The sequence below is a fragment of the Sphaerodactylus townsendi genome, linkage group LG11 (genome assembly GCF_021028975.2).
Source record: "Sphaerodactylus townsendi isolate TG3544 linkage group LG11, MPM_Stown_v2.3, whole genome shotgun sequence".
Taxonomy (NCBI): Eukaryota; Metazoa; Chordata; class Lepidosauria; order Squamata; family Sphaerodactylidae; genus Sphaerodactylus; species Sphaerodactylus townsendi.
The window spans coordinates 34,817,083-34,840,788 of record NC_059435.1 but is presented as its reverse complement, the minus strand read 5'-3'; the positions used below and the strand labels follow the sequence as shown (position 1 = coordinate 34,840,788).

The 23,706-nt window shown below is 43.5% G+C and overlaps 1 protein-coding gene across 2 annotated transcripts in view; it reads left to right on the top strand.

The window, feature by feature from the left end:
• The first annotated feature begins 2,864 nt into the window (after positions 1 to 2,864).
• RARB (retinoic acid receptor beta) overlaps positions 2,865 to 23,706 on the top strand; it is a 400,206-nt gene continuing 379,364 nt past the window's right edge. For both annotated transcript variants that reach the window (XM_048511371.1, XM_048511372.1), the window contains exons 1-2: positions 2,865 to 2,971; positions 14,549 to 14,618. The gene's annotated coding sequence lies outside the window, so the exon portion shown is untranslated. The remainder of the gene's footprint in view (positions 2,972 to 14,548; positions 14,619 to 23,706) is intronic.

The following is a 23,706-nucleotide window of genomic DNA, read 5'->3' as shown; positions in this document are numbered from 1 at the left end:
TAGCACAGGTCACAGAGACAATGCCATGAGCTAACAGCCAAGAACAAAATTTCCTTTGGCTTTTGCTCTTCAGCTGCCTCCTTCAGCCAAACCCAGACTTTACTGTCTACAAAAAAATGGAGAGGTAGATGCCCAGTCCTGGTCTTATTTAGCAGGCACAGATATTCCCAATTTTCTCCTCACTGATAGTTTCACTGCATTGATCCATCCATGCATAGTGATACTACAACATCCAGCCTACAGACAGACCTGTGCTTCCAGGCTCTTTTTTTATTGTGCAGTCCAATCACAGCAGGTTGGTTGTGAGGGAGCAAGCTTGTTTTCTGCTACTCAAGAGACTAGGAAAAAGACTAATGGATACAAGGTATAGAAAAAGAGATTCCACCTAAACATTAGAAAGAACTTCCTGACAGTAAGGGCTTTTCAAAAATGGAATACACTGCCATGGAGTGGATGAAGTCTCCTTCTTTGGCAGCTTTTACACAGAGGCTGGATAGCCATCTGTCAGGATTACATTGATTGTGTATTCATGCATGTCAGGGGGTTGGACTTGATGGTCCTTGTGGCCTCTTCCAACACTATGATTCTATTACATGCCCATAAGATGGCTCCAATCATCAGATCAGGGATTACTAGTGGCTCCTCATCTCTAGTCACTAAGTACTGTCTTTCTTCGGCCTCATATTTTCTTGGCAGCACCTGTGCTGCGGAAGGGTCTTCCTGAAAATGTCAGGAGATTCTCAACCTTGCCCAGATTGTGCAGCACCTGTGCAAAGTCAAGGTTTTCTGACAAGCTTGTAACAGCCCATGATTGGAAGTTGTAGTTTCATTCTGTTTATGTGTATTTATGTTGATGTACATTTGTATTTGTTTTTAAATTTGATTCAAGCTGCTTTGGGTTCCATTGATTTGGGAGATGAGTAGCATATACCTGCCATCTTTTTTCTTATCAGGACTCTTGCAACAGGGGTTGTATTCTAGACCTGAACTGTAGTACTTTGAATATCAACACTTTGGCCGTTTCCGCACAGTCGATGGGGGTTGGGTTGATGGGGGTTGGGTTGGCGCATTCCACGCCGACCCAACCCCCCTGGGACCGTTCGCACGAACGGTCCCAGAAACAGCTGGGAAGACGGCGCTGCGGAGCGCGTTGCCTGGCCGACCCGGCGTGTCTCTGGCCGTCCGGCATGTCGCAGGGCAGGGGGGCGTGTCCCCAGGCCTCGGCGACGGGCTGGCTGGCCGGAAACAAGGTAAGTGAAGGGTGGAAGGGGGGAGGGCACCTTGGAGCCGCTGCCGTTCGCACGACAGCGGTTCCAAGCTGCCGTTTTCTGAAAACCTCGCTTCCCGAGCAAGGTCGGAAAACGGCGGCTTCGCGCCGGTTGGGCGGTGCGAGGGCGGCACAGCTGTGAAGCAGCTGCGCCACCTGTGCGAATGGCTCCCTGGGGACGGCGTTTTTGCCGTCCCCAGGGCGCCATATACCGCCCGTGCGGAAAGGGCCTATGTGAAGGAAAGCAGAAGGAAAACATTCAATTGGTTATTCTTATCTGCAGCCTTCTCTATACTGTCTTGCTGTCTTGTGGTTGAATCTAGCAGGCAGGATCTGGCCTGTTTCTGCCCTCACCTCCCTTCCTGCAGATCTCAGGAAGGGAAGTGGGGTTGCCCAATCCTGCTTGCTGGACTCATCCATCAGGTGCTGGATTGGGCCAGTTTCTGCCTTCATCTCCCTTCCCAAGCCCCACAGATCTTGAGAAGGGAGGTGGGGGATGGTTGGAATGTGAGGGATGCATGTCCAACTAATGGGCACGCCAGACTCATTTTGTGAGTCCAGTGCGCCCATTGGCTGGGGCTTTGTTGTTGGACATTCCAAACCCCTAGCAAAATCTGTATAAGGATGGCAGTGCTGAAGTAATAAAATTACTAGGTCTATATTGGATTTTCTGTTATGTCCCTTTCTCTTCACACATTCAGAGAACTGAAGGTTACTGCATGTACTAAAGCTACAATCCTTAAGGACACTTTCCTGTAAATAAGCCCCATTGAACCACTTGGGACTTACTTCTGAATATACCTGCTTAGGCTTACTTCTTAACAATGAGCAGACTAGCCAGATGTAATGGTCTGGATTGTTGGACTACGTTTGGTGTGACATGGGTTCAAATTCCACGAACACATGGACTGATCTTGGACTCATCACTCATTCACTCTCTCTCAGCCTGAGTTACCTGATAGGGTTGTTGGGCGGATAAAATGGTGGAGGATTGAAATATGTTAAATCCTCTCACATCCGTGGAGAGAGGGATAAAAATCTTCTCAATGCACTCTGAATAAAATTCCTCCTTTGCTCCAATCCGCAGGATTGGTCAGGAAGCTGGAACTTCAGTTAAACTAGCATGCCTGTACTGTATCTGTACAGTACCCCAAAAGAAGGCAGAGAGGAATAATAGTTTAAAGCAATTTGAAGATCCCCATTGTTTCAGGTTGGTGGTTCTCAGAATGAAAATTATCCTTCAAAGACTCCTTCTTCCCAGGATGTTTCTCTTTCAGCCCCAAGCACCTCAGTTACTGATTGTTTCTTAATATACAAACATACATCTATACTTAAAAACATTGCAAGCACCATCCCAGGCCTCCTGTCCCGTCCTGTCGAAATCATAATGTGAGCAAAACACAGCAGGAACACGAGGGTGTGTGTGTGTGTCTCCCTCAGGGAACACGACAAGCCCAAAGTGGCCAGACGGCGAGCGGAGGACCACGCGAGCACCGCTGGCACGCGGGGTGGGGTGGGGGGGAGCGCGAGAGCGACCCGGGAGCGTGAAGACCCCGCCGGTGGGCGTGGCGCAGCGGCACGTGGACAGGCGAGGGCAGCGGCGGGGAGCTGGGCTGTTGCAATTGCTCCGACTGGACCAGGAGCCGGACGCTGCTCAGCAGCAGGCGACAGACAGCCGAAAGCGCGCGCGGGCGCGTGCGAAAGGTAATGGTCGGGCCGATGGCTGTGATGTCTTGCGCGCGCCCGTCCGCTCGGAACCCGTTGTATGGCATGTTCTACGCGGCGGCGAGCCTGCGGAGGAAGGATGCTGCCAGGTGCATTTCTTGGCTGGTGTTGACGCTGAGCACAGATGCCCGTTAAGGAGGGACTTTCCATTGCCAATCCAGACAGGGCGCATGGGCAAGCGCAGGCTGGGCTGGGCTGGGGGTCCCTTCCCTCCAAACTGTCGCTTTGCCCACTCTCACTTTGTTGCCGCGGCACCCTTTGCTTCGGACATCCCAGCTGGAGTCTTCTCTGCAGTCCGTTTGAAGGGGCGGGGGCGACAAGGTGGCGCGATCTCGTGCGAAACTAGCTTCGCGGGATTCTACGAAAGAGTTGGGCTCACTTTCGCCAGAGGGCTGGAGTTGCGCTTAGGGCGCACAACGTTTGTGAGGGACGGCGGAACGAGTTCTAGGAGGCGCGCGCAGCTGCTGCGATCCTGTCAGGACAGAAGGCGCGCTCCTCCCGGAGCGTGGGGCATCCTGTCTTCTGCCCATTGTGATAGCAGAACCGGAGGCAGAAGTTTGCAAGGGCCTCAGTGGCAGAGCCCTTGCCGACGCCGCTTGTCCGGTTTCCCAGTTGTTTTACGCACGCGAGAGCATCTTTTGCCTGTTTGGGAAAGGTGCTGCAAGGTTGAGGCCATGGCCCTGCCAGCAGCCACGTGTAAAGAGTCTCTGAACTGCTCCCGATCCCATTTCGCCCTCAGCTATGCACGAAAGGGGGTAGAACTGGCACGAGCTCCCCAAGGGGCGTGCTTCAGACTTCGGCGCGGGGCTCGCGCGCAGGTGTTTTCCCCGGGACGGACTCATCATATGCATTAGGGACGGGTTGCTTTTGCATTCAGCAGTCTTTGTGCAAGCCCAGAGTCTCCCGCTTTGCAAAGGCCCTGCGTGCTTAATGGGCAGTGAAGCAGCCGGAATCCATCAGCATGATGAAAGAGTTCACCCGAGGGAAAAGGGTCACGGACTTCGAAGAACGGTGGCGATTGGCATTTTTAGCTTTCCTCAGCAAAACCCAGGGCGGCGGCGGGGGGTGGGTGGGTGGGTGGAGAGATGAGCTCACTTCTCTGGCAATGAATGGGGAAGTTGCCGTGTCTTCTGGAGGACGAGAGGCGTAGAAAGTGGGAACCCAAAAGGGGGGGAGGGTGTTAAAAAAAGCCATTCCCATATAAGCAGTTGTTAACCCTTATGGGGTTCGCAACTCAGGCTGTATGTTGGAGTAGCAATCTAGTGGATTGTTTTACGGACTTTCTTGGGAGGGGGCGGGAAGTGCTAAAAGGAGACTTCTGTGGGGTTGGGATGGCTCGGAGAAGCATCCTCCAGCGCTGCTTTCGAGCATCAGGCGTAGAAGTGGGAATTCGGCCGCGGAGTTAAAGGCGGAGCAGGAAGGAAGTTTTCAATGAAGCTTTAAACAGGATTAAATGGCTTGTGTAACTGCGGAACGCTGCTAAAGTGCTGCGGCGGCAATAAAATAGCCGGCCAAAAAAACAAAGTAAAAAATAATTGTGGAACACGAAAATGAAGGCTTTATAAGGACTTCGGTAATGAACACATAACAATTGATGATACGATGCAGTAATTATTTTCGTATTTACGCCATTAACGATTGTAATTTAACGTTAATGCCTTGGTATTTTATGCCTTCTCATTTGCAGACAAAAGCACATCTGAGACATCATCAGGGAGTAATTTGATAATCTAAAGTCATGAATAGAAAACACTAAACTATGCTCAGAAGTCTGACAACATAAAGCAGGGAACAAAATAACCTCATTTTCTGTTTTATTATCTGACTTTTATAATTCTGTTTACCATCGTTTGCATAAACGAATTGCCAAATTTGTATGCAATCCACATTTCTTGGATAAGAGAACCTTCAATGCACTCAGATTTGTTCAAAGACTAATCGGCACTTTCTTGGAAACTCAGGCGAAAAGCCCCCACTTTCGATTAGGTTGAACGTTTTATGGAGTGAAATCCAGCCAGAATGCAAATTTGATCTCCCCTGGAGCAGCTCTGTGTCCAATTTTGATCAGCTTCCGATTGAAATGAAATCAGTAACTTTACTTCCTTCTGGTCTTTATCTGTTCAGGCTGCAGAAGCGAAATTAAGTTTTATCATCAAAGCTCGTAGTTAACATCATTATCTGCCATTTGGTTATTGGATTTTTCCATGTTACCTTGGTTAAGTTTTGTGGGGTTGTACAGAATAATAAGGTTTTAAAACTCCTGATTGCTATTTAGTTAAAAATTAAGAAAAGTGAGTATATAGGATTTTCATTTGCTGAAGAAAGAAATCCTATGGGAAAGCTTTATATTCCACTACCTTCCATGTACTGAGATTATAACATTGCTTTGTCAGTTTTGGTGGATGGTATTTATAGGTTGACAAGATGTTGAAAGCATTTTGGTCTTTTGTATCTCCGTTCTGCAGAAAAGGTAACACCTGTCCAAGTTTAAAGTTGGTTCATGTATTTTATTGGAAGAGCAGATGTTGATGCAGAGGGCCAAGGTGTCTACTTTCACACAGTTTTGCTTTAGAAAGAATACTCATATTGACTCACCTTTAGGAGGTAGGTGACTGCTTTTCCCAAGAAAAAGGCAGTCAAGATCAAGAAATCATCCTTCTCTCAGGATATAAAATAGGTTTGCCCAAGGAAATTATGCTATCCTAATGTCACTGTTTTTAAAGGAGCTGTTCAGGTTTGTTCCATTAATTGTTTCTGAACATTTTCCTGAATTCCTCTACTTTGCTGACATCGCTACCACAGGAAAGATATGGGAGACTGGAAACCAGAAACAGCTAACAGTGTGATCCTAATGAGCATTATTCTCCATTGAAGTATAGAAGTGTGCAATTTAAGATTGCACTGTACATAACATGGAAGTAGTTCCCGTTTGTGGTATGAAGTGTCCATTTCAATTGTGGTCTATGTAACAAGACTAGATGAAGGTTGCATGCCCTGAAAATTCTACTTCATTCTCCCACATTTGTTACATTATTTGTAGATAGTGAGTTCAGAAATGGGTTGCTTGGGATTTATCATAGTAACCAAATACTATGTTTCCATGACTCACCTGCAACACCATGTAGCTCCGCAGCGAGGCACACCTGGACCCCTGCAGCCATGCTGCCATCTTGGGATGGCCATGTGCTGCTGCGTGGCTATGCAGGAGAGGTGGGAAACGAAAAGACAAAGGTGAGTCCAACTGAAGTGCCTCCCACCTGGGGTTGTTCACTTGGCTGCCGCTGCAAGGCAAGGTAAAACAAAAGAATTGCTAATAATGCGATTCTTGAAAACCCTGGTTTGGGGAAAAAACATGGAGCAGACTTGCTTTAGGAGCAGGATCTGTGAGAAGTTCCTGCTCAACACGGTTTTTAGCCTGAGTTTATTGGCCCGTGCGGAAGAGGCCCTGGACATACCTTTGACATACATTCTACCAACCAGGAATTTCATTAACTTCTTGATAATTTTGGATCTATCCCAAGTAGCACAAGAGATGACTAAAACAGAATTGACTTATGCTGTGAACTCTTGAATGAGTCCTCATAGTTCTTCCAACAGAGTGCATGCTGTTTGTTGTTTTCCACACCTTTGTGCTGTTGCCCTTTGTGCCATTTTTTGGTGTCCTTCATTTCCTTTCACTCGCCTCTTCATTTTCATTATTTTGTGTGTTTTTGTTTGCTGTTTTGGGTGAATCTATGAAGCATTGATTAAATAGAACTACAGGGCATTGAAGCACTGTTTCAATGAATGGGCATTGTTTCAATGAAATGTTTGGAGGAGGCAAGTGTGGACAAACATCATGGTTAAGGGAGGGATTGAAAACATTCTGGAAACATTCTGACTTGTGCAGAACGGAGCAGAGTCTGAATGGAATGTTTTGATTGGTGCTGGAGCAGAATGAGGGAATATTCTTTCTGTACTTATTCTTTAAGAGAAATTGCCTTTGTGCTGATATGAAGGGAGCAAGGAGGAAGAGTTAAATCCCCAACCCATGACCTTGCTTCAAACTCAATTTTGAGCAATAGCCATTTGAGCTTAAATTACACAGTGGAAGATCCAGAGAACTTTGTGAACTGTACTTTGGCCAAAATTATTTCTATGGCTTTTAATGCAGGATGACTCAAAGCATCAGTGAGACAAATATAGATCAAGTGGACTTCCTTGCTTCTGAATGAGTCTGTATTTCTAACAGGAATGCTTTAAACAGTGATCTACTCCAGAACCTTTACTCATTCAATGTATATGTAAAACTAGTGGGTACGTTGAGGCAGTTGACTTGCACTCCTTCATTTTCATCCCCCCAATCTCTGCACATGTTCAGTGTTTTCTCATTATTGGGGGATTGTTGTGGGCAAATTTATTTAAACTTAAATATTGGGAAAGTTGAAATGGTGATAGTCAGTAGGCCTTGTTACATGGTTAAGACACTCACCAGGAAGGCTCCTGCTTGTTTATCTTTCTGCAGAATATGTAAAATAGGAAGATTTTCAGAGGGAAGAAGAGTTTGGATTTATATCCCATTTTTCTCAATGATAGAGTCTCAAAGCAGTTTAAAAACTCCTTCTTTCCTCTCCCCACAACAGGCACCTTGCAAAGCAGGTGAGGCTGAAAGAATTCTGAGAAAACTGTGACTAGCCCAAGGTTACCCAGCAGACTTCATGTGTAGGAGAGGGAAACAACCTGATTCATCAGATTAGAGGAGTGGGTAATTGAACCTATTGTCCGAGATTAGAGTTCACCTGCTCTTAACCACTGTGCCATGCTTACTCCACACTGGAAAAAAACATGCAGGAGAAGAGTGGGTCCATTTAATTTACAGCCATTGTGGTGGCACTTCGATTGTACAGAAAAGGTCTGGAAAAATAATAATAAAAGGATAATCATTTGTGTGTGTGCTGACAAAGCCAAGGTAATGGAACTCCCTCTTCCTAAGGTAATGGGACTCCCTCTTCCCAAGTATTTCCCCATGGACAAATCTGCTTCCTTCTAGAGACCTGATGAAAACAATTTTAGTGTCCCAAGGATCAAACTAGAGCTAACAAATATCAGAGGTCTCCCATTTGTCTTTAAAAGGCAATTTTCAGCCCCTACACAACCCCAATTTGGACTGGGACTATGGGAGAATGGTGTAACCCTTCCAGCTTCCAGCACACAAGGCATCTGCTGTGCGATGTGCAAATGTCTGTCACAGCAAGATTTCTTGTATGGACATTTCCTCCAGCCTCACTTTCACTTTCTAGTCTCCCGGTGGCAAGCAAGACCACTTCTAGCATGAATTCCGTTTTGCTTCCCTGCCAGAGCAGGGAGATTTTCCAGTCAACAGAGCTTTGTCCTGTACCTCTTTCTTCCATCCACAGCTTGCCTGCCTACCTCCACCTTTCCTACCCTTCACACTGCCGCCCATGCCCCTTTCATGTTGCCGGTGCCTTTCTTCATCTCTAAACACTCATATTGATATATTAATATAATAACATAACAAAGGTGGCTTTTGCAAGGAACAGCTCAAGCAGGGTCTTTTTCTGGCTCCAGTCTACCTCCCTGCTATACTTCTGCCCTCCCTGATGATCGGGGGGGGGGGGGCGGGGAGGTGTCTTTTAAAAATTGTTCTCCAGGCAAGGCTCTTTTTAAAAACAAGCCTCTCTCCAGCAGCAGGAGAAAGGTTGGGAGTGAGAGAGAGAAAGAGAGCGCGAGTGTCTGTGGAGGGGAAGGGATTGAGATGGGGGGGAGAGAATATCAGCTCTATAGTATTGAAACTACTGAGTGTTGTCAGATCTGTGCCTTTAAGAGGGACAGAGTAAGAGAACAAGGAAACAGAGACTAGCTGTAGGGACTAGCTGTAGGGAGGACTGGGCTGCCTCCTCGCATGTAAAAAGAGAAACTGAAGCCCCACCATGCAGCTAAAAGGCCCAAGGTAAGTGTTCCATGAGTAATGGCCCATAGTTACACTAAATCCCTCCTCCCCTGTTATGGCCATTTATTTATTTACTTACGTTATTTGTAATCTACCTGTCTCATTGGGAGTTAGGTAGATCCCACAGGATACAGTGAACTCATTGGGAGTTAGGTAGATTCCACAAGATACAGTGAACAGGCTGGGTCATCCAGTAAACAGTACAATAGGATTTAGATTGTAGAAATCTGGAACCAACCAGAAAGCTGAAACCAAACTGAAGCAGAAATGTAAAATTAACATAACCTGTTAAACAGTATAAACATTACAATAGACAGTACAGATTATATACACTGTAATACAAACCATAGTCCCTAACTTTGTCATTTTCTAAACCATTTTGTTACAGTACAGCCCTATTATCAGGGTAGAAGAGCTCATGTGAATAATGTAGCTTTGCACAGTTTTTGGAAAGACACAAGGGCAGGAGGCTCTCTGACCTTATCAGGCAGCTTATTCCATAAGATGGGGACACAATGGAAAATGCACATGTACAGGCAGTTGTTGATTTTGTCCATTTGTAGGTTGGCACCTGCAGAAGATGAGTGAAGCTGTTGTGGTGGAGTGTAGGAGGAGAGGTAGTCCCACAAATAGGAGGGACCAAGGCCAACACCTTAAAAGTGAGTCCAGTAGCTGGTAGGCAGCCAGTGGAGCATCTGTAGAATGGCAGTAGTGTTCATTCTGTTTCTAGCCCCAATAACAACTGAACCATGGCATTCTGTACTGACTGTGCTCTAAAAATTGGTTTTGAGTGGGAGTTTGTAAAGAGTATTACAGCAGCCAAGTTTGACACTAGTGTGGCATGAATCCAAGTGTCCAGATTGGCCATATCAAGCCATGTTCTGGGCTAGACTGAGTTGGAAGAAAGCATTTTTTGCTGCTTTAAAGGAAAAAGATGGCTATCTATCTGTAGTGTTGGGGTGGAAGGATGAAACCTCCTCCCCATTCAGCTTTGATCTGATTCAGGATTTGCTGACATTTCAGTTAAAAAGCAGAGGTGGAATCTAGCAGGTTCTCACAGGTTCCCAAGAGTAGGTTACTAATTATTTGTGTGTGCTGAGAGGGGGTTACTAATTGGTGATTTTTCCGTGTGATTTTTGCCTTAGTTACGTCCCTCCTCTCAGCAGTAGCGCGCAGAACTTGAAGCAGTCTAGCAGGAGGTGCACTGGCGTGTGTGGCAGCCTGCGCCTGCGTGCATTCGTTTCCCACCCAAGGACCGGCACAGCGGCTGTGTCCTTGCCACAGCCCCGCCCAGGAATGCCCCACCCCAGGAATGCCCGGCCATGCCCCCGCAATGCCCCGCCCAGCCCCATTGGCGCTACGCCACAGTTTGAATCCCACCACCATGGGAACCTGTTACAAATTTTTTTGGATCCCACCAATGTTAAAAAGATGCTGAGACAATGAGATCCTGGATCTCTCAGCCTGGCTTCTGTTTTGACTTTGTATGCCCCTCTGTGGAAGCTTTTACCATTTTTATTCCACTTTTTAAACTCTGTTTGCAGCCTAAGAGGATCTCTGCTTTTTGTGTGTGTGAGGCTACTGGACAGTTTTAGAACTTTTATCTGTGTGTAATTTTTTTTAGTAACGCTGGGGACAAATGTGTAGCAACTGGAGAAGGCAATAGCAAACTACCTCATAAATGTAGTTTACCTAGTAAATGAGATGATGTAACTTCAACCCATGGGTCATTAATGACCCAGTGCTTGCACAAGGGACTACTTTTACCTTTAATACTTTGCTGCTATTATTTTTATCATGCTTACCTATTAATGGTGTTAGTCTTTGTATGATTTGATTTGTTACTGTTTATTGATTCCCTATTGAACATAGGATCACAGAGATGACCACGTATAAATATTAATAAATTTATACTATTTATAGTTTCATTAAGTGTTCCATGAGTAAGGTTGTTATATATGTGAGCTTTTGTTGTAAATTGCCCTGAGCCTGGACAAGAATTTGTAATTCTGCTGTTAAATGCTAGACTACTAGAATATACCTATAGCAGTGGCTATTCTTGAAGCTGCAGATGGCCAGTTTCTGTGACTGAGCTTTTAGGCCTTGAGTCTAAATTGCTGTGGTATAAATAAAAGTCAGTCCTTACATCAATGACACTTGATTTTTCAGTAATGTAGATAGAGCTCATTCTTTATATGGGGTGCACTGGTTCAAATCTTAATCCTTCTGTGGCAAATGATTACTAGAAGTCTGTAATAAGCTCATATAACTGGAGTGTACTTAGCTGTAACATTAAAGACCATTAGGGTATTTATTCATTACAAAAAGGCATCAACAAGAATAATGGCTTTTCATGTTTTCCAGAAAAGATCAAACAAAACCCAGAGGAAGCTACAGATCCATATGTCTTTTATTCTTAATGGGGTTAAATGCAGGAAGTTACATGGATGCACAAGGAAACAATGTTTATTTCCTTTTTAGTGTAGACAGTCTTTTAGCTGTAAGCAAACTATCTATATTTCATTTTGGAGGTTTATTTATTTAGAGAATTGTTGGATGTCACTCTTGAATCATCTCTAAGATATTCCAATTTTGGAAGGAATTTGCGAGATTTTTTTTATTACTGTTGTAAAATCCTTCTCCAGCTGGTCAGTCTGCTTACTGGCTTACACGTCTTAGTGACTGTAAAGAATCCATAGAAGATGTTCCATGGCACTCTCAGACACTTAGTTCTGATAATAATAGAAATTTATAATTTATCTTTTGTATTCATGGAAATTTGTTTCATGGTATGATGGAGAGTCTTATTTGGAATAATTTGGTGGTCAGAAATATTTGGCACTTGAGAGGCTTTTTGAAATACAACTTAAAACAGTTTTATTTGTCTTTTTTGTGGGATTTAAAAGTCAGGTTAGCACGTCTTCAGTAGCAGGAAATATACATTGTAACAAAATAGCAGAACTGGTAACTATCACCCTTAGAATGTTCGTGCTGCTTAGAATGTTCACTCAGATGGCCAGATATGAGCAGTGGAAACAGCACATAGGCAGTCACTCGAGTGGAAGTGAAACACATCCACACACATACACACGAGGGAGAGGGAAGGGAGGAAGAGGGAGGGGTGGCATGCAAGGGAAGAGAGGGAGGGAGAGGAAAGGGATGGATGGGGAGGCATGCAAGGGAAGAGAAGTGAGAGAGGGGAGACAGTGAGGGGTGGCATGCAAGGGAGGGGAGGCAGGGGGCCCAGCATTTTATGACCCACCCACCCTAGCGGAGGGACCCACCCACCCTAGCGGAGAGAAAGGGAAGAGAGGGAGGGGGAGGGGTGGCATGCAAGGGAAGAGAAATGAGGGAGGGAAGAGAGTGAGGGGCGACGTGCAAGGGACGGGAGGGAGGGGCCAGGCACCCTAGATTCCCTGAATACTGTGGTTACAGTTAAGAAGAGCAGGCATGCATTACGCAGGAGTAAGCTGGGTACAGCAACCGTGACATACTTTGAATGGCTGCGTCGCGCCCCTCATAGGGTTTCATCAGAAACGACACCCAAACTTACCCCCAGGTAAAGGATCATGACCAGCCAGCCTAGATGTGTGGGAGGGGTGCCTTTCCATCCCCCCCCCAGGAATGCAGGCACACACATCAATGACATTGCACAGTATCAGGCTGCGTGTTTGCATGAGCACGTACTGCTGGCCTCTGCAATTGATTTGCTGCTACTGTTCCTTTCCCATTTCACCACAATAAGCCACAGCAACGCGTGGCCGGGCCCTGCTAGTCTTTTATAAGACCCTCAAGGGTATTTATAAGACCCTCAAGGGTATTTCTTTAATCACGATTGTTTCCTCCATCTTGAGTGGTAATTTCTGATAAATCATAAAGCTCATGATTAAAGAAATCTGTTCTTCTAGTATCTGTCTCAGCCTCTTTGGTCTGATATTTGAGATGAAGTATGGTTTATGTTCCATTTGTGCAGAGTTAGTACTTTTTTCAGATCTTTGGCTTCTTCCTTTGTTGTTTTTAAGTTTTCTTCTAACTGTATATATTTTTTTAAAAATCAGATTTGATTTCTTTTAAACTCCTTCAAAAGTTCAGCCATTGTTGCTGGTATAGTTCCAAATTCTTTGCTTTGAATATTTTCCATACTGCTTTTTAGAGGGTCTGTTTCAGTCTGCAAAGTCTGTATATTAGCAGACATAGCTTTCATTTTTCCACATAGCTCCATTATCTCCAATGAAAATATCTCTAATGTCTCTAATTGCCACTAGGTGGCATTATTCATCGGTCACCCACAATCAGCAGTAAATGAATTCTGGAACCACTCTTACCTCCCTTTCTTATAGAATGATGCTTTCAAATTAGCATTTCTTTTCTGGTCTTACTCTGGCAAACTGCCAGCTGGAGAAACTGTTAGATCAGTTTTATTACACAGCCACAGAGCAGCACTCACTCTCCTACATCTTCAGTTCAAATAATCTCCCTTAACGTTAGTCTCTTTTCCATTTTTTTTCATTTTTAACATTTCAAGTTTTCCTTGTCTCCATACCTTTTAGGGAATTTTTCTGATTCTTTTTGGATTGTTTGCAACTGGTTTAAGGCATCTCTTCTAATTGTCCTTTTTCCTTTTTTATTCTATCAATGAGATGTATGCATGGTTTGGATGTAGTCCTCCCAAAAGAAGGGAGTGGACAGTTCCAGCTGGGAATGATGGTAACTCTGTGAGCTCTGACCTCTCCACCCCTGTTGGTCTCAATGGCTTGAATTTCCATATGATCCTAGTCAGGAGAAATGTATGGCTTTCTCCCACTCTCTCCATACTCCAGAGAGGCATGTGGCTCTCTTTAGACCTGCAACCTGGAACTTTGGATCTCAGAGAAAGTCTGAGATTAACCATCCTACACCATTGTTCAAACTGGAAGTCCTAACTTCTTTATTTTTACAGAGGTTCTGAAGTTGTAGGAGTTAAGAACATGAACACATTTGGCTGTTCTGGGTTTTCTGGACTGTGTGGACATAGTCTGGTAGTTTTTGCTTCTCATGCATGGGTGGCATTTCCAGAGGCATGTCATGGTAGAGAAAAACATCTTACTATGACATGTCTCTGAAGATGCCAGTCATAGATGTGGGCAAAATGTTAGGACAAAAACTACCAGACCATGGTCACACAGTCCAGAAAACCCACAACAGCCAGTTGATTCTGGCTATAAAAGCCTTCAACAAAACATTAACACACTTCTGCAATTTATGTCTCAAACTGGTCTGGGATTACTTGATTCACAAGAGTTATTTCCTCTTAAACTCTTAAGAATCACTGTATAAACAGTAGAGCTATTTTCCATATCTGATCAATTGAGGATACTGTCCTGATCCAAAAACCCAAAATGTGTTCCTTTTCACTGCTGAGGGGAATCCTCCACCAGACAGGTTACAGCTGGCACAACTTTCGAAGATCTACTTGTTAACTTCTCTCTCAATTAACTGTCAGTTAACTGTCAGAAATCTCCAACTGCCATTCTCAGAGTTAAACTTCCTGTCAGTCTGTGTGATTGTAGAAACAGAAAGTGGAATGTTTAGCTTATTGTTTTAATTGTCTTTTCTTTCTCTTCTAGGTAGAAGGCATGTCATAGCATCTTCCAGGTGATTTACTTCTGTTCCTTCAATGCCCTGGTGAAATGAGAGGTATGTAAACTATGAATTAAAACTATTTTGAACATGGAATAATGTTAAGGAACTAGTACGCATATATCTTGAGATTATACTCCAATCCTCAGCACTTTAAAAACCATTAACACTGTTTTGGTGTGTTATAGGTGCTTACACTAGTTCATGTTAAAGGTGGCCCCATTAGGCATGGTTTAAAATTGAAGTGTGAAACTGGCTAAGAAGGAACATAGTCTTAACCATGATTAACATCTTCTATAGATATACAGTTTAACCATACTGAGGGAGTGGGGGGAATTTGATTTACATGAACCAGAGCTTAGGGGAAAAAAAGAATGTGCAATTCTGTGACTTGTTCCAAATAATTTAATCACTCTATGTTCCAGCCTAATATATTGTTATAGATAAAGCTGCTGGAGCATTTCACTGTTAAAGTTGTTTAGTGTGCAAAAACAGACTTCCAGAAAGAAATTAATGTCGTAATATTCATGGAATAAAACTATTCCCAGTAACTGAGGCTGTACACCTAAGGAGCTTTGCTGGGAATAGGACTCACTGGATCAAAAGTGGCTTACTTGTGAATAGGCCTGCAAAGGAATACCAGTGTATTGAAATCCTGGTGCTCAAAAATCTAAGCCATCTGTACTCTAACTTTGATGGAGGCATCGTCTGAGTTTCTCCACATCTTGAACTGTGAAAGCATTGTCTAAAGCATACAGGGTCTGAGGTAACCTGAGCCTAAAACAAAACTTGGTTTTCAGGTTTTTATCTCCCCATAATCAACAGTTGCATAAAAGTAATAAAACTAAAGATTGCAATTTAACATTGTAATGTGAATTGGAGTCTTCTTCTCCCTTACATACACATAGTGCTAATGAAGAAAACTATTGCAAATCATGCTAAAGTTCTGCTGCCATTTGGCCCAGATCTTGAGAGTTTGGTGATGTTGGAATGTGCCTTAGGATGTATTGTTTTGTGTCAAATCTGGTGTCAGACAGCCTTTTAGGTTTGTAGCAAGCATCACATCCTTTGTGCCTCTAAAACTCTCTGAGGATGTTAAGCAGGCTTCAGGTAATTGTAAACCAATGAATCCCAATATGTGGATTAGTTCTAGCAGTTAGTGAAATTGATGGATGGTATATAATTCACTGCTTTGCTGAAGCAAAACAAGTCCAGATCTGTTCAGTGACTGGCTGGAATTCCTTTTCATGGCTGAAAGGCAGGATATAAATATAATTAATAAACTATTGCTAATGCATTGCAATGACTTTATAGAATACAAAATCATGAATTGGGGTTCTTTTCTAAAACTAACCAATATGTTCAGTAATTGACTGGGAGACTCCATTCTTTTTGTTTATATCCCTCTATTATGTTGCACTGTATTTGATAGATAACTATATAAGAGACTTTGCTCTTGTAAGAAGCAACCTTTTAATTGAAGGGGCCAGTTTCTGACCCAGTATTTACAGAATTAGGTAAAAGTTTTTAAAAATAATTTTTATTATTTTCCAAAATATATTAAACAGACCAGAGACAAAGAAGTACTAGAAAATAGCTGAGATTAAAGCATAAAAATGTCTACCTACAATTGTATTAAATACACATTGCATATTAGACACCAATATAAAATTTTCAGATTGCTAGAGAGACCATTGTAAAGTCTTAGGATATTTGCATTTATCCATCAGTTCCAAAGAGAATAAGTTTTGACCTGTTAAGTGACTTACAGCCCCATCCAAAGTGGGGGTGGGGGTGAGATAATTGCGCTATAGAAGTGGCTTATGCCCATGCCAGTGGATTTGCCTTTCCTGGAAGGGCAGAAACACCAACAAATGGCCATCATCTGGACCCAAAATCCAGCCTTGCAGCAGTGCTCCTACACTGCTAGAAGTGGGGGTAAGTTGGGAGCGGGGGCAGGGTGGGGGTGGAGCAGAGATGTAGCTGGGCCATACTATGCCCAGTGCACAGTCTGTGTTTTCTGCTCCCCCCTCTGCCTCCCCCCCCACACACACTTACCTTAGTGAAACAGTTCAGGCTGAAGAAGCGACCTGTTCACTTCAGGCTGAAAATGGCCTGGTGGGAACTACACTTCCCTTGACCAGTGGTGGGATTCAGATAATTTAACAACTGGTTCCGGAGGAGAAGCAGCTTCAGGCTGCTTCTCCAGCCTGCACTGTTTTGCTAAGGTAAGTGTGTGAAGGGGGCACTGCAGGGTGTGTGTGCCGTGGGGGGATGGGATGTTTTTCCACCCCCACAGGTGTGCCAGGTGCAACGCGCCCCCGCCCCCTGGTAGCTCTGCCTCTGGGGTGGAGCTGATATTAGTCGGCTCCCACCCCCAGTTTGCTGTAGTTATGCTGCAGCCCTGACTGTTGGACTTTTGCATAAGTCCATAGACTCCAGTGGAGAGCTCCCCAGTGGCTGGGTTTTTTCTTTGTTGTTTGCCTCCCCTCCCCACCTCTGGTAGGTGGTGGGGTGGCACCATTGTGGACTTTGAATGAGACTGACCATATAAGATCCATGCTTTCTGGAAAGATTGGAAATAGAATATATTATTTTCAGTAAAAGCTTATTGTTGCCTCTGGATTATGGTATTTGTGGAATTGTCAGAATGGGGAGTCTTCAGTGTGTAGAATTCTCTGGATTCATTACAAACATATTCTTCTCCCTAATAGAAGAGTGTTGTGATAGGGGAAAGTTGATTTTGATGGGGATTTGCAGCCATATGACAGCTATGAGTTCCTTGTGTAAACTTAGTCCAAAAGTGCCTCAGGGACTTAATTCAGATTGGAACTGTGGCACAAGGTGAAGATAGGCTTTCCCACTGCATTGTTTACTCAATTAAAAGTGGCCCCAGTGGGTCTTATTTGCCCCCATACAGGAGCTGCATGTGTACTGAATGCTTACATGAGCATTTTCCCTTGTGGCCTTCAACGGGGAAGGCAGGAGCCCTTCATTTTTCTGAACCACAGTATGTATGTACTTATGTGCGTGTGTATTTCAGATTAGAGGCTCCCATTCCTTTTATGGGATCGTGGTGGTTTCCAACATTGAGTAATAACAAAAGTCAATAATATATGTTTATCCTAGATATGGCACTTAACTCCAATAGAGTTAAAAGTTAAATTGCACCCTCCCAAATCCTCAGTCATTCACATCCAAAAATTAGGGAAGAAATGGAAGGAATCTGATTTGGGTTATGCAGCCTTTCTGAATTGGACTCCTGTAGGGGAACTCACTGTGAATTACTGTGGTAATCACATGATAGATGTAATATGTAGTTTGGTTCTCAGATCATTAACAGTACTTGAATGATTAAAGATTAAGATTGTGTTATCTTGCCTTTCTTATAAGTTAATAGAATGAATTTTTTTCAGTTATATTTTGGTTTAAACTGAAAAATTGGTGTAATGGGACTGGGTTTATACTGTTCTTTTGTTATGTCTAATGATACTTTAGAAGAGCAACTTTTTTATGTTTCCTGAGCATTTGAAATTTCAGTCTTTTCTTAGTGACCTTTCTTAAATGGGCACCTTCACCCTGAAAGAAGTATACATCTGAATGTAAAAATTACTTATTTTTGTATTTTTCAGGGGGATGGTTTGAAATGTCCAAAACCAGTGACTGCTAGTAGATATTCAGTTGTTGCTTTCCAAAATATCGGTAACTTTTAATTAAGGAAGGTGACCAAGAAAGCTAGTTTAACTTGTATAGCTTCAGTAATTGTAAATATTCTGACTTTAGTGGGAGACATCAAACAATGGTCTTGGTGATGGTTCAGTTAATTCACTTTCAGAAGTTCAATAATTCATCTTCCAAGTGTCAGCAGCTGGCTCTTGTTAATGGTAAGCCTTTCATTTCTGTTAAATCAATTGTGAATAATAGGAGCTTTCAGAGAAAAATGATGAAGTAAGCATTGATTTCCAAATCGTATGTCTGATCTGGAACATTAATAAAACACAGCACCAGCAGACAACAAGTACCTAATACACTCTGATCACCTAAGCAGTAATCAGAGACAAATCAATGATTTTTGTGTATGGTGTAAAAGTTCTCTATCGTTTCAGCTGCCTCCATTTGTCATTGTGTCTATAAAGTCAATATTATAATTGTTCTGATTTTAATTTTTTTTGTTTTATACCTTGCATTATGGTAAGTGATTTATCACACAGTTCTGTGGCAAATTCCGGCTGTCCTGCCATGTTTTTAGTGGTTACCTGTTCAACAGAGTTAGGCTTGCCATCAAAGCTTTTACTGGTGTCAGAATGCTTCTAAATGAATTAAGTGATAGTTAATACAGTCCTTCATGAATTTCATAGTATTTTATAGGCCTTAACTCCATTCTAAGCATACTGATTTCAATGGACTTAGGCTGTCTTTAGTCTTGCACCATAAATTATGTTCCATATTTTCTATACTTTAATGTGGCAGGCTTTAAGGAAGTTCTTGAGTCCTTTGGGACCCTGTGGAGTATATGATATGATACATAATTGTAATCTCCAAAAAAAAAGGATGGGAGAAAATCTCTGTTAATTCTGCTGATCTCAATCTCGGGCCGCTTCCGCACGGCCACGCTGGGGGTTGGATTGGCGTACATGATGCCGACCCAACCCCCCCGGGACCATTCGGACGGACGGTCCCGGTTGCGGTGGGGAAGACGGTGCAGCCTCCATGCAGGCTGTGCCATCCCCCAAATGCCTTACCGTGTCCTCTGGCCTCCGACGCATTGCACAGGGTGGGGGGGGGTGTCCCCTGGCCTGTGCGACGTGCCGGAGGCTGGAGGACACGGTAAGGTGTTTGGGAAAGGGGGGGGAATGGTGCCTTCCAGCCGCTGCCTTTCGCACGGCAGTGGTTGGAAGCCGCTGTTTCCCAAAAACCTCGTCCGGGGAGTGAGGTTGGGAAACAGTGGCTTTGTGCCGCTGGGGGGGAGCGAGGGCAGCGTGGCTGCGATGCAGCTGCGCCCCCCATGCGAACAGCTCCCTAGGGACAGCATTTTTGCCATCCCTAGGGCACTGTTATTGGCCTGTGCGGAAAAAGCCTTGGTTATAACTAAATTTCCCACCATACCATATTGCTGAAAAATAGGAAGCCAGAATTATTTCCTCCATTCTTCTCTAAATTAGAATGTGTTATGAGTTGTGGGATTGGTCTCCAAAAAGTATTCAACGATGTGCTTCTGTTGAACCAAATAACTCTTCCCTGTCCCCACAATTGTTTCATAGGAGGGAAAGTGGCAGAAGAATAGATTTGTGCTACAGGTCTATGCAGGTGTGTTAGGTCTCGAACCTTGAAGCAATAAATGGACTCTGTATTGTTGATCAGCAGCATTTATTATTGATAGGCATCAAAGCATCCAGCTCGACAAGGCTAGTTCTGGTAAACCTGGCTTTAGCTATCCCCTTTATGTTAGTCCCCCTTCCCACTTTCCCAAGAAATGTGAGAAAGAGTTTGTTTGGAGCTGAAGTGCCCCAAGGTTGGCGACAGATAGAGAGCCATCGGGCATCCTTCCCCCATGAGATAACAGAAAAAATCCCAGATCTCATGAGACCAAAGTGTCAGGGGAAAGCCTAGTTATCTACTCAGTGTGTTAAGTTATAAAGGTCAAGGAAAGAATGCCCTAGAATGGCAGTGGTAACATATAGCATGCTGGTTACATATAGCTTGTAGCAATTACATTGTTAGGAATACATCTCAATCACTGAGATACAATCCCCCGCACAAGGTGGTAATGATATATTTAAAAATACTGTGCAGAATTTTCAGAGGGATGTAGTACTCCGAACTGTAGTGTGTTTGAGTTCTCAAGTTGTAACCTAAAGGTGTCAGTATACTGTGGTTCTTTTTTTTAATTTTGCCATCAAATCACAGCAGGTTAAGATTACCCTGTGGGGTTTCCAAGGCAAGAGACATCCAGAAGTGATTTGCCATTGCCTGCCTCTGCATAGGAGCCCTGGTGTTTCTTGGTAGTCTCCCTTCCCAATATTGACCAGTGTTTCAAAGCACAAGCAAACTTCTCTCTGTCAGCAACATTGGGAGTGGTGCTAAAAAAGAGAATGCTTAGGTGTTACGCTATGACTCTTTAGGGAAAATGCTGGCCATAATCTGGTGACCCCTTTCAAGCAATACTGAGACTGCCTTGACTGAAACTTCCAAGCTTGGAGCAAGTTGCCCCCTCCCCTCCAGAAAGAGTAGTTCGCCTCTCCTAGCTAGAAGCTTCTTCAGATGTAGTAAAAGTTCTTAATTAGAGCCAGGCTGGGAAGAGTGTTCTTGAGAGATAAACAGTGGTCAAGCAACACTCTGTGACCAATCAACTTGGCTGAACTTACAGCTAAGTTAGACCCAGAAGATTATCTTTAGATGGATACTTTCTTGACACCAAAGAAGCTTGCTGGATTACCTTGGGGCAGTCACACAATTTCAGTCCTGACTCTGGCTAGTATTTGAATGGGAGATCTCCAAGGAATACCTGGGTGACTTGGAGGTAGGCAACAGCAAACCATCTCTGAACATCTCTTGCCATGGGAAAAAAACACCACAATTCGCTCTGACCTGGATAGGTCAGGCTAACTTGATCTTGTCAGATCTTTAACTTTGTCACTTGCCACTGTTTACATAAGAGAAACAGCAACTTTAAGTTTCTTGGTTATTTATACCATGAGCCTGTTCAGTATGTTCAGAATATTTATTTAGCTGCCTTTCCATGTGAAGGTCCTCAAGGCGGTACACAGCAGATCAAGGTATAAAATGATTTTATTACAAAAATAACATACAATTAACATAATTAACATTTTGAATTTGAATGGCCGTAAAACTTAATGGACTTTTTCCACTTAATCTTTTAGTACAAATCCTCAAGCAACTATTTATAAAAACAATTTTCTGCCAGTCAAGGAAGTTGAATGTTAATATGTAGCACTTGGAGAATTACAAAGGACTCTCTGAAGGTCATAACTGCTTATTATATGTGCCGCACAATATTGTTGAAAATGTAGGTGATTGTTTAATAGCAGAGTTACGATTAGGCTGATATATGAGTGAGGTTAGGGATTTTGCTGAATTTTCATTTTGAGGTAGGAATAATTTTCATTAAAAATGTCAAAGTATAAAGCCCATATGGCTGAACAAAAAATGGGAAGCACTTTATCAGTGGTTTTTTTTGCAGAAATATTCAAAGTATATTACAGACATCTGCTGACAGCCCATACTAACAATAAATTTAAGAATAAAGCAACGTTCGTGGAGGATAATAAAATAAAGAAATAAAGTTTTATTTTCCATATAAGCTGATTTTTTCTGTCTTGATTTTGAGAACTTTCCCGTATCATCTTAATGTAGATATTTCAAGTGGGCAAACTGGAATTTGCTTATTCCCTATGCTGGCCATTCTGGTTTAAGATCTTTACTTAAACAGACTCTCCATACATTAGTGATTGATGTATTCTCTTATGTCTCATTCAATGTAAAACAAACATAATACATTTCACAAGTTCAAAAACACTCTTCTTTCATTCATGCACATTGTGTGCTGGTTGAACTTGTGATGAGCATTGAACACTGCTGTGTAATTATGTTTGTTTCATTTGCTTCTTCCCTTTCTTCCATCTTAGGAGTCCAGCTGTTGTACATTGGGTTCCCAGGAGATCTTCTCTTCAAGGCATATGCCTGGTTAGCTTCAGTAGGAATACTCTATCACTTGCCTTCAGATCATACTTTGTGCGCTCAGACTGACCTGTATAGATTGTATATGTCTTATAGAAAGCCAACGTATAATCCAGGGCCATTTCTGCACTGCCAGATTTGCAGGGCTGCATCGGTATGATTAATGCCAATGCCACTCCTGGGAGCATTTGCACAAATGGCCCCACGGGCTGCGCAGCTGGCAGAGCAGGCTCCGCACAGCCGTGCAGCTTCCCAAACGCCTTCCTACCTTGTCCGGGAATCTGTTGCTCTGAAGAGACCAGGGGACACGCCCCCGTGGCCAGCGTGACGGCTAAAGCAACGAAGGCCAGGAGATGTGTCCCCTGGCCTCCTCAGAGTGACAGAAGATTGGGCAAGGTAGGAAGGTGTTTGGGGCCAGCGCAGGGAATATGCTGGTTTCCACCCACTGTCGTTTGCTCGGCAATGGGTGGAAGCCGGCGTATTCTGAAAACCTCACTCCCAAAGCGAGGTTTGAATACATCGTTTGGGGAGGGAAAGAATGGTGCTGCATCATATTCTCAGCGCCGCCTGCGCGAAGTGTTCCCTCCATCAAACAATGTTTTACTAGGCCGGAATCAGTGATTCCGGCCTGTGCAGAAAGGGCCTAGGATTTAAAGGCACATTTGAAGCATATGAATGAGATGGCAGTATATGAGAGAATGTCGATGTTAATTTTATTTCTGTTTAGATCCTTCTTCTCACTGGGCACCTGAAGTGACTTATATGTTCTGCCTTCCCAAAATGTTAGAATGTGTTTTGTTGGTCAGTTTCTACCTCCAAAACAACCACATAGAGAGCCAGTGCAGTGTTGTAAAGGTAGAATGGGGATAGCTATGGTATAATCTGTTCTGGGTCCCCGTTGGGGCAAAAGCAGAACATACGTGAAATAAGGGTGTAATGTTTTCTGTTGCAAGGGAAAATCACAGCTTTGGAGAGTGATGGGTTTGTAAAGGGAAAAAAAGAGTGGATGTGAAGATTTACCACCACTACCCCAGTGCCAATTTCCACCCCCGTGTCTGCTAGTTAGCTTTCAAAAAAGCTGAAGGAATCCTGATCACAGAATCCCACTGTTGTGTCAAGCTGAACACTTTTTAGCCAGCTTCTAATGTGGATTGGTTTGTCACTTTGCACAAGTGAAGCTTGCTAGAAGCTGCAGGTAAGCAAGACTTTAAAGGTAGTCTGGGCTTTCCATTGTGACTCCAGTATTTAAAGGAAGAAAGCTTCTTTAATATTTTATAGTATCTTGCTAACAGATAATGTAGAAGTGTAAAAATTTCAGTTTAACTAGAACCAGGTCCCCTATATGGTGCCATGGGCTCCATGATGCCAGCAAATACTTTTTCTGGTCCCCACCAAGTGTTTTTTTTAGGAAGTGGGCAGGGCTAGGAAGAGCTTTTAACCAGCAAGA